This window comes from Stegostoma tigrinum, chromosome 5 (genome assembly GCF_030684315.1).
Source record: "Stegostoma tigrinum isolate sSteTig4 chromosome 5, sSteTig4.hap1, whole genome shotgun sequence".
NCBI lineage: Eukaryota > Metazoa > Chordata > Chondrichthyes > Orectolobiformes > Stegostomatidae > Stegostoma > Stegostoma tigrinum.
Window position 1 is genome coordinate 73,644,134 of NC_081358.1, and position 12,244 is coordinate 73,656,377.

The 12,244-nt window shown below is 40.8% G+C and overlaps 1 protein-coding gene across 1 annotated transcript in view; it reads right to left on the reverse strand.

Annotated features, from left to right (window-relative positions):
* LOC125451594 (putative Polycomb group protein ASXL3) overlaps positions 1-12,244 on the reverse strand; it is a 287,101-nt gene that overhangs the window by 15,461 nt on the left and 259,396 nt on the right. The gene's annotated exons all lie outside the window — the stretch shown is intronic.

Below are 12,244 nucleotides of genomic sequence, written 5' to 3' on the forward strand. Positions count from 1 at the left end.
ATCAGGTCGAGGGCCTGGTGACGTGGTGAAAATAATCTGTCTCTCAATGTTGGCAAAACTAAAGAACTTATCATTGACTTCAGAAAGAAAGGAGGAGAACACTCCCCCATCAATATCAACAAAACTGAGGTTGAGAGAGTGAAGAGCATCAAGTTCATCACAGTGACAATAACCAACGACCTGTCCTGGACTTCCCATGTAAATGTAACAGTCAAGCAGGCACAATAGTGCCTCTTCTTCCATAAGTGGTTCAGGAAATTTGGCATATCCATAAGGTCTCTCACCGACTTCTACAGATGCACCGTTGAAAGCATACTGTCAAGGTACATAACAGCCTGGTACAGCAACTGCTCTGCCCAAGACCATAACAAACTGCAGAAGATGGTGTGCACAGTCCAAACCATCATGGAAGCCAACCTTCCATCAATGGATTCTATTTAGATAGCTTGTTGCCATGGAATGGTGGTCAACACCTTGGTAATGACCTCCTACAACTTCTTCCATCAGGCAGAAGATACAGAAGCCTGAATACACGCATGAACCGGGTCAGGAACAGCTTCTTTCTGGCCATTATCAGACTGTTGAATGGACTCTAGCCTCAAATAATGTAACCTGCAATGTTACCTGTATGCCTCTAAGTCTTTTTGATCTGTGCATCCTTTGCTTGCTGTGATCTGCCTGTAACGCTCGTAAAAAGAAAGCTTTTCACTATATTTTAGTACACATGACAGTAAATCAATCAATCAAGCTATTCCTTTTGCATATGCAGGAGCAAGGTTTTTAATTACAGCAGGTGGATGTGGGATAGAGAGAGGCTTGGGATAGGGTCAGGCCTGTCTTCTTCAGATGCAATTTAGAGGGAAGCACCAAGTACTGAGCTGTGCTGTTTAAAAAGGTCCCACTCACTTCTCTGGAGCTTACACAATTAAGTTTTACATATCTTGGAATCAACCTGTTCTGAGATGTATGACACACCTCTGGAGCAGGTGAAACATGAACTCAGGCCTCCTCTCCTTACCTTCCCAACAATTCACCATGCCACTTCCATGCCAACTTATTGTTACTTTACAGCCCCCTTGCTCACCACCACAGTCCCTTATTAACTTTAAATATACTCAAGTGCTTATATACCTCTCGAAAAACAATCATCTACTTTATTTGAGCATTCAATCAAACTGTGATTTCAGGATCTTCCATCTAGGATGTAACTTGCGAAAAACAGCCAAACATGCGTAATTACCTAATGATAAGCTTTGAGAAAATGTCAACAAACAGTTTATTCTGACTATTTTTAGAAGACTGGGGATTTAAATAACATTACACTATGGTGGTCCTACAGGCCCTTTCCACCTCTCAAGTGTACTGACATCTACTGAAAAAATGGTCGACTCCCACCTGGTGCATTAGGGCTTTTGCTACAGCAAAATTAGAGTAAATGAGAGCTCAGCACTGAGTTCAAGTGGCCTTACGAGTTGGCATTTCCCTCATGGATGAGTGACACCCTGCCTACATTTCTCTACTGGCATTATTCTAAACTGTAGTCAGGGAAGCCCTCCGAAATCCTGGGTAGTGGAGATGAGAATTTTTAGACAGTAGTCTAGTTGAGTTCATCTCCTGCTCTAATCTATTGATGCCACGTTCTACAACAGGTGAGTAGGTTGCTGCTGCTCCAATGGCAGAGTTGACAATGGAGCACATAAAGCTTGGGCTGGATTTTATAATGCCCCGTTTGACATGGTTTTGGTGAAGGAGCATGTATAACATAATGGATTGCTTGCTCACCAACTTCTTACTGATCTCTGACCAGGTCTCCATAAAACAGTAGGCAGGTGACAAAATCAGTAGACTGTCCACTATTTCTAAATAAATAATGGTTTGTTGAGCTGGTTGTTAAGCCAATTGACATGGATAGAATGGTGAATATTGTTGGACTGAGCAGGTGGTCCAGAGTGAGAAAGCCATTTTAAATCCAAATGTTTGTGCAAAGGCATAAAGGAAATGGCCCAAATCATTCCTGTGCGATTGGGTGCACACAACACCCCCCACCACCACCCAGACGTTATCCACATTTTGTTCCTTCAGGTTTGACCTCCAAAATCTTTCCTCCATCTCCTGTTTACTGTGCTGTGAAGACAGCACTCCCCAGGTAAAACGAAAAAGAAAGCTTGTCATGGTATGTCATGAATAGTGGGCTCAGTGGAGAAAAACTGACATGGGGCCAGCTCATTAATCTTGTTAGGATAGGAGATGAGGTTAAAAACTGCTGGAGAGAAATGGCAAAGAAAGAAAAACTGATAACTTGCATGTTAAATCATGGGTTTGAAAACTTATTCTCTCCAATTCTCAGTGAAAAAAAATGACTTCACTAGACATTTTTAAAGAAGGCTTTTAAAAGGCATGTTCCTTTATTTTAAAAGCCCTGGGGGTTGCACTACTGGAGCTTCTCTGTTAATCTGTCACTTGGCCGATAAAGACAAACAAAACAGGAAATTGGGTGTATTTATCACTTCATGCTCCACATACTGCATTGGAAATCTGAAGAGTAAACAGCAAAATACATTAACATAAAATAGATGCATAAAGAAAACAGAGAAACCAGCTCTTGAATTTCCAAACAGCAGATGTACAAGACCTTCCCTCACCTCTTCCAGGCCCTCAAAAACCGATATGAACAAACCTTGGAATTTTTAATGGCCTGCTGGGATATAGAGATTCCCACAGAATGGAAACAGGTTCATCAGCCCAACAAGCCCATATTAACCCTGAGAATGTCCCACCCAGACCCATCCCCCTAATTTCTGAAGAAGGATCCAGGCCCGAAACGTCAGCTTTCCTGCTCCTCTGATGCTGCTTGGCCTGCTATGTTCATCCAGTTCTACACCTTGTTATCGCAGATTCTCCAGCATCTGCAGTTCCTATTATCTCCTACCACTAATCTACACATCCCTGAACACTATGGGCATTTTAGCATGGCCAATCCACCTCGCCTGCACATCTTTAGACTGTGGGAGGAAACCGGAGCATGCAGAGGAAACCCACGTAGACACGGGGAGAATGTGCAAACTCCACATAGACAGTTTCTTGAGGGTGGAATTAAACCTAGGTCCCTGGCACTGAAGCAGCAGTGCTAACTGCTAAGCCACCATGCCAGCAGGTCTTATTGTCCATAAATCAAGAACTAGTCATTTAAAACACATTGACACTTGGTAAGTTAGTCCCATTCTATTTTATGTTAGAAATTAAGCTACTTTATTATTCCAATTAATTATCCTTAGTTGGGGCCATTAGCCATGTCCACTAGACCAATTTTTTCACTGAGTAAGGATGATTGTATTTTTCGAATCAACCTGTTCAGTGATGTTATTACACATTTCTAGAGCAGGTGGGACATGAACCAGGCCTCCTGGCTCAGAGGTAGCCACTGGAACTAACCCATAAAACCCATACCTGTTTGCAGATTGTTGGATGGGTGTGAATTAACATTTCATATTTATCTTTTAAATGCTTTTAAAAGTGTTTTTCAAAAGTATATTTGCAAAGTAGTATCTCAACAGCTGCCAATGGAGCCCCAAAATAACAATGAGATAATTGTAACACCTCCTCCTCCAACCCAAGAAAGCATGGCAGTTTTGGGGCTAGGTGGGATGTCAAAAATTTTTAAAACTCAAATCCCATCTCCGTCATTTTCAACCCTCTCAACTGCAGCTCTAATGAACATGGGGTGAAGTGGCTTCGCCAACCAACTTAATCACAGGAACTGGTTATCCACTTGAACATTTTCAAGAGGTTGCCTCAGATTTTCCCAGGTTTAACCCTGGCTGGCTGGGTTTGCCAGAACTCAGGAAACACATTAGATAGAGGAATTAGGAAATCTTTGTGGAAAACCTGTCTGTATAACACTATTTGAGGGCCATACAAATCAGGATAGCTTCCTACCCTGTCAGCTCGTCGAACTTACCTGTTCAACATCAGCCTTTCCCTGCTCTCAGGCAAGGTGCCACCTTCTCCTGCAAATGGGTCCCCTATGTGATTGACCATCACCGTCACTGGGAACAGACCCCAGCCAAGGAATTGCTTCACCACATTATCCTCTCACGCTCTTTTTCATCAAGCACCAGTTTCCTGACTTTCTCTCGGGCTGCGGCTAGAGTGTTTCTGTTCCAACAAGGACCCAAGCTTGTCAATTAGACTAACTTGCAGATTTCTCATCCTAAAATTCTTCCCTGACACTCACACCTCAGTAAATTTCAGGACCAATTGAACCTGACAAAGCAGGAGATAGAAATACTGAATGAAGCACCAAAACAACAGTATTGAATATAATGCCAATATAGCAACCATGGAAACAGTGGATACTTTTTAAGCACCGTAATTTTACACCATGTAACTAGTGTCAACTGTGTGAGAAGATTCTAGAGAACTGGGATTGAGCAAGAAAAATCACTCCATTAAACCCTTGCTTATGATGGTATCAGTGTAGCAAAAATAGAAAATGAAGCATACTCTTGTCATCTCACTGAATTATCCATTGATCTACCATGAACTTTCTGAAACATCCCTTTAAACAAATAAAATTAGCCTATGTGCATCAGTTCAAACTTCAGTTTAGTCTTTTTTGACTTACTTTTGTTTTGGTACCTATCTATTTCTTAAATATTACTAATTTCCATCTTTACTGCTTGTCTAATAAACTGATGAAATGGATGGCTCGCCTGTTATAGAATGTGCCTGATTTTTGTTCAATGCAGTTCATTAGAATGAAACATGGGCAAATTCTATAATGAGCAAGTGATCCACTCCAAGGTTGTCACCTAAACAGCAAAGATGAAAATTAAGCTCACATCCTTAACTTCTTCTATTACACTTCCCGTGTCTTGTCAATATCATTTAACAACCTTTTATTTTCCACTTAACACTTTACAGGCGATTCTGAGTCTGTTCCTATGTGTATACAGAGTTATAGAACTCTACAGCACGGAAACTGATCCTTTGGTCCAATTTGTCTATGCCAACCAGATATCCTAAATAAATCTAATCTCACGTGCCAGCATTTGGCCCATATCCCTCTAAACCCTTTCTATTCATAAACCCATCTAGATGCCTTTAAAATGTTGCAATTGTACCAGCTTCCACCATTTCCGCAGCAGCTCATTCCATACATGCACCACCCTCTACGTGAAAAGGTTTGCGCTAGGTTCGTTTTAAATCATTCCCTCTCACTTGTAACCTGTGACCCCCAGTTCTGAACTTCCCTACCCTTGGGAAAAAACTTTGGCTATCCCCTTATCCATAACCCTCATGATTTTATAAACCTCTACAAGTTCACCCCTCAGCCTCCAACATGCCAGGGACAATAGCCCCAGCCTATTCAGCCTCTCCCTATAGTTCAAACCCTTCAAACCTGGCAACATCATTGCAAATCTTTTCTGAACGCTTTCAAGTTTAATCATATCTGTCCTATAGCAGGGAGACCAGAATTGAACACAATATTTCACAAGTGGCCTAACCAATGCCCTGCACTGCTACAACAGCTTCTGACTCCCACACTCAATGCACTGATCAATAAAGGCAACGGTAAACGTTCACTACCCTGTCTACCTGCAAATCCACCTTCAAGGAACTATGAACCTGGGCCCCAAAGTTTCTTTGTGTGATAACACGCCATAGGACCCTACCATTAACTGTATAAGTCCTGTTCTGATTTGCATTAACCAAATGCAACACCTGACATTTATCTATATTAAATTCCTTTCCCACTATGTGCGTGCATAAATGTAAGTATGTTTGTGTGTATGTTCTTTTATAAATGATATCTATTTGTAACATTGTTCCATTCTGCAAGGACAGAGTCATAGAGTCATACAGCTGTACAATATGGAAACAGACCCTTTGGTCCAATTTGTCCATACCGAACAGATATCCCAAATTAATCTAATCACGTGTGCCAGTATTTAGCCCATATCCCTTTAAACCTTTCCTATTCATATACCCATCCACATACCTTTTAAATGTTGTAATTGTACAAGTCTGCACCACTTCCCCTGGCAGTTCATTCCATACATGCACCACTCGCTAAAGTGAAAAGGTTGCACCCCATGTCCTTTTTAAATCTTTCCCTCTCACCATAAACTACGCCCTCTAGTTTTGGACTTCACTACCCTAGGGAAAAGACTTTGGCTATTCAGCCTATCTACGTCCTTTGTGATTTTACAAACTTGTATAAGGTCACACCCCAGCCATCGATGCTCCAAGAAAAATAGCTCCAGCCTATTCAGCTTCTCCCCAAAGTTCAAACACCACGACCCTGGCCACATCCTTATAAATCCTTTCTGATTCATTTCAAGTTTCACAACATCCTCATATAGCAGGCAGACCAGAATTGAACACAGTATTCCAAAAGAGGCCTAACCAATGTCCTCCCAACACCTATACTCACTGACTAATAAAGGCAAGATCTTAAATATCAATTCATCAATATCATAACGAACTTGCTAGTGGACCTATTGTGTTTTCAGCATTTTTACTGTTTGTTTTGATTACCAGCATCTAAATTTTTTTAGCTCTTTTGTTTTTAATTTATTTCATTCATTTTGCTTTGTTCAAAAGCTCCACTTAAACTGAGTGAATATCTTTGTTTTTGACTTCAAATGAAAGCTTGAAACACAAATTCCCACTTCTTGAAGTTGTCATTCCATTTTTAAGTGGGACATAATGGATCAGACTTAGTGTGACAGGATTGTAATTTACTTCTGCCATGGCAGACATTCCTGATTTAAACTGAATTAATCTTTCACAAACCTGAAACAGGAGCAGAAATATAGCTTAAGATTTACTTAATTGATTGTCTTTTTTATGATTTCTTTACTCATTACACGTTTCATGTTTTCTATGCATACCCATCTGCAGCCATTAAGGCTAATCAGCATGATTTGTTGAATTAATTTCGTGTGAGCAAACCATTGGTCAAATTTTACCATCTGCACCATGAGATCATTTTCCATTTTCAGTTTTTTTTAACATTAAAAAAGCAGTGATAGAGACAAATGCAAGCAGGTGAGAATGTAAATAAGCAAGAGCACTATAGGTAGCAGCAAATACACATGGCTCAGGTAACCTTGTTCCATTTCATACTTCAGTCATTTTCATGAGGATAGAGGGAGGGAGAAGGGCTTAGTTCAAGATTGTTCCTATTAAGGAGGCATTATGGCCTCCTTGAGAGTTTGTCTCTAGTAAGTTTGTTTAATGTTCAGTGAGCCAGCCAGCCAGCCAAAATTTAATAGATAACAAAGTGTGGAGCTGGATGAACACAGCAGGCCAAGCAGCATCTCAGGAGCACAAAAGCTGACATTTCGGGCCTAGGCCCTTCATCAGAGAGGGGCATGGGAGACGGAGCTGGAATAAATAGGGAGAGAGGGGGAGGCAGACCGAAGATGGAGAGAAAAGAAGATAGGTGGAGAGGAGAGTATAGGTGGGGAGATAGGGAGGGGATAGTCAGTCCAGGGAAGACGGACAGGTCAGGGAGGTGGGATGAGGTGGTAGGTAGGAAATGGAGGTGCGGCTTGAGGTGGGAGGAAGAGATGGGTGAGAGGAAGAACAGGTTAGGGAAGCGGAGACAGGCTGGGCTGGTTTTGGGATGCAGTGGGGGGACGGGCCGAGCTGAGGTGGTTTTGTGATGCAGTGGGGGGAGGGGAAGAACTGGGCTGGTTTTGGGATGCAGCGGGGGAAGTGGAGATTTTGAAGCATGTGAAATCCACATTGACACCATTGGGCTGCAGGGTTCCCAAGCGGAATATGAGTTGCTGTTCTTGCAACCTTCGGGTGGCATCATTGTGGCACTGCAGGAGGCCCATGATGGACATGTTGTCTGAGGAATGGGAGGGGGAGTTGACTTTAATAGATGTTGGTTTTTACACCAACTTCATACAAATGCAAAAATTGAATTTGAGGTGGAAAGAGTATACATGTGAGCGAAAATTTTTTTTGCAGTTCATCATTCAATCTGTAGCATGAATTGTATCTGTAGCATTGAAAAAAGACACACATTGCTGAAGCTTTTTACCTTGCACTAATTGGGACATTTGCAAGAAATACCAAAACAATGGGAGAACAGCATTAATGTATGGGAGAAAAAGTGCAGCTTGGTTCGTAAGTGGACACTGATTTTTAGAGGTGTTGTCATGAAGAATGTACCAATGAATGATGACCAACAGGTAACTGCTGAGCTTTGTCTACTATAATGCACAAGACAGTAGCAAAGAAACCCTTAGCCAATTTTTGAAATAGGACATCAATAAATGAGAGCTTATTTGACTGCTTAAATTCAAATGTAAATTTCAGTGCAAGATTAAGTCTATTAAGATGTGTAAAGAAATTCTTACTTTAGCTACGGTGACTTACATTCTCTGGCTCATTTGTTACAGCAATCTCTTGATCAATGAGGCCACCTGCCTGGTTTTAAATTTAAACAAAGCATAGTAGTTGACTGTCAGTCATTTTACCTGATGCATTCTACATGGCAACACCCATACATTAATACAATGCTTGCCTATCAATCAGCACTCTCCTGTCATGCAGTATAAATGCTATTTTCACATTGATAATTTTGAATATTGTCTGATGAATGCAAGGTGAAAAGCTTTGCAAAAAATTTCTTTTTAAGTACTACTGAACATCTGTTTGACCAAATGATTAGCTGTAAGTACTTTCATTGAATCATGATAATGCTATGATTGGAACATGTAACTTCTCATTAAACAATGGACAGGAAATTAGAGGTTGGGGTAATTGTTTACACCCTCCAGAAGGAAGGTTCTCAGTGGCCAGAAAGAAGGTCAGCTTTGGTCATGACATAGACCGGGCAGGGCTGAACTTCTGAGAATCAGACTTCTGTCCTTCACTGGAAAGGAACTCTCAATTTGGCAGCAGCCAGCCATTCAGATTGGCAGTGCTGGAGCTCAGTACTGGACACTATCACCCTCCTGTGCCCTCCTCTATAACTTCATTCCCTTCAAATCCTTTCCTAGTTCTGATTTTGAAATATTTATTCCATTTTCTTTCAAATAATGTTCTAGCCTCTGCCTCAATCACCATTAATGAAGAAATGCACTTGTCCAATAGTTTTCAGCTCAAACTTTGTCCTTTTAGCATTGGTTGTTTTAAGAAAGGGCATTCTCTGGATGATCTGGCAAATATTTATCCTTTAATTAACATGATTAAGAGTGAATCAGGTTAATGCTTGAGGAACCTTGTTTTGCATAGATTGCTTTTCATGGCTGCTGGATTGCATTGGTTGTAAAACATTTTAGAACATCCTGAAGTGATGAAAGGTGTAATTTTGAGTGAGAATTTTTATCTTCACTCTACTCTTCCATATTCACCCTCAAGAGAAAACAATCTTTTACTGTTTACTCACAGTTAAGACCTCTGGTTTCACTCATCCTTCTTTCAGCACAGCTCCCTCTACCCACATTGCTGTTGATCCCAAATCTGCTGCAAATGCTGGTCCCCATACCTGCTGTAATTCCTCAGTGTTCCTTACAAAACTCCAATGTTCAAATATGCAAACTCTCTTTGTCTTTCTGCCCAAGCCTCAGATCCCAAGCCCTGAGTCCAAATTCCTCAACAGTTCTCAAGCCAAACCCCTTACTCACAAGACAAAGTCCTTGTCCTAGGTCATGTCAGCTCTAGCTGGAAGAGTCATTCAGTAATGTTACAGAGTTGGACAACTATTGCCATGGCAGGAACTTTAAAGCACAAAAGTTTATTGACCAGCAATATCTAATCCGAGGCTCTGATTGCGTGAATATTATAAAATGATCCACAGCCAGAGAAATTGGGCCTGACAGTAAATTGGCCAAACTATATTAAACATCAACTATTGGCTACACAGAACATTGGAAACCAATGCCAAAGAGGTCATAAAAGTTTGGGGGAACCAGTTACAACCAGCTTGGGGTATACATTGGAGGACAATTGTTCAGATTTCCAGGCATCTTTACTTCCAGCCAGTGTCTGACGATGTTGGCACTACCCCATTGGATGCTTTGAACCCTACTCAGGAGCCCATTAGTCAAGGGCCACAGAACAATCAGGAAGGTCTGGAACAAGGGAGACTAAAATACACAGCTGAAAGCCATCCCCTCAGCGAAGACAGGCAGCAAGATCTGTGGTGGAAGACTACGCAGCAACAGACACCGAAGTGTAGCTTGGCTGGAGGTGAGATGGACAGAGTCCATGGCATCCTTCATATATGCCTGAGCTCTCACTGCCACTGCACATGCTCTCAAAGCATTTCCTTCTAAAATGTGCCTTTGCAAAGAAGATCTGGAGACATGCAGTGATTTTTGTTGAGGTTCATCGCAAGCAGTTCCATACAGTGGACTATTTGCTTTACGGTCTGCTCCCTGAGATGTGCACTGGAACAAACATTAACAGCACCTGGAAGACCACCATCTCATTGTAAGATACTCTTTAGTTTTCCCAAACAAATTGGTCTTCCAGCATAAAGAATTGATCTCGACCAAGTGTTTCAGACCAGCGATTTCCAAGGTCCAGGACTACATGCTAAGGGATGCACTGAAGCTTGGGGCAGCTGTCACCAAGGAGGAGTGGGGAAAGATCACTGTCTAAGGTCTTTCTGCCAAAATGCAGTGCGGGTCCGTTCAGTTCTAAGATCCTTTCTTTGCCTCAAAATGTACGTTAAGTAGTGTCCTGCATGAGTGGGAAATGTTTCGGAGATAGTAGGAACTGCAAATGCTGGAGAGTCTGAGGTAAAAAGGTGCAGTGCTGGATGAACACAGCAGGCCAAGCAGCATCAGAGGAGCAGGAAGGCTGACGTTTCGGGGGGTCTAGGTCCGAAACGTCAGCCAAAATGTCAACCTTCCTGCTCCTCTGATGCTGCTTGGCCTGCTGTGTTCATCCAGCTCTACACCTTGTTATCTCTGAGTCGGAAATGTCTTTGGCTTTGCAACTGCAGGGAATGTAAAATTCCAATATATATTTTCTCTTCATATGCAAAGACTATCCTGTTTTAATAACTTGTGTGTGTACATAAAGATTTTTTTTATGAACACAGAATATTTTTGCAAAACAAAATACGCGGCAAACTAAGAAGATCCATAAAAATATCCATCCTGACCTGCCAGACCCACCTTTGTGGAAGACAGCCAGCCCTATATCAGAGAGAAAGAAGATTCCAATTGCCCAGTACATCCATTTACATTTGGATCATTGTGGGTAATATCCTTTCTCAGATGGACAGAGTTATATGCAGAATAAATATTGTGCAAATTTGAGAAATGCTCCCATGGTGTTTTTAATAGGGAGTATTTTGTTACTAAAACTAACTGTAACTGAAAACAACATTCTGTGTTTCTTTGTCAGCCTCACCAACTAGGTGGTTTGAGCAAATTGTTGTTAATACATAAACTGGTTAAAATGTCCAATGCAGGGATAACAACTGGGCAATCTGAGAGTATTTGCAACACTCAACTTAAAACAGAGAAAAGATGTCAAGTAAATAAAACAGAAGGGCACTTCTTGTACTTTATCTTATTGGCTGTAGAAATAAAGGACCAATTCAATCTGAAAATGTTGTTTATTCTCTATTTCTCCTGAGTTGTTTTGAAATTACCATTGTTGAAATATTGATTAACCGCACAGGAGCCTTGTTAGAAGTGTATGCGTTATTTTTCTTAAATGGCTACTGTACCACTGGCTAAAACTTAGAACTAGCAAGCAGCAACAGTGTCAAAACAAGTTATGCCAGTGGAAAAAATTGGTGGTTGAAATCCTGTGACAAACACATCTTCAGCTATTAAACCTGATTCAGCTCCTGTCTAATTATATATGCAAATTTATTTCTCATTGGTTGATTTTTCAAAAATTGTCACCATCTTTTATATTTTGTACTAATAATTCATACATAATAATCCATTTCTTTTTGTAGAATAGGCAACAATACTCACAAAGGTGGCTCCATCTACAATTCAAACTGATATAGCATTGCCTCATTAAGTATACTTCAATACCATTATTTAAATGATAGTGGAGAAGTTTCTGAAATTAAATAAAAATGATGTTTATTGTCATGCTCATTTTAAGCCCAGTAAAACATCTGGACAGCATTTTGTGGCTATTAATTCTCAGTATGTATATATGAGTGAAGAAAGTTAAATGTTGGACCATGTATTTAATTAAACTCTGGTTTTTAGACCCTAACCAATAGCATTCTTTCCGAATAAAA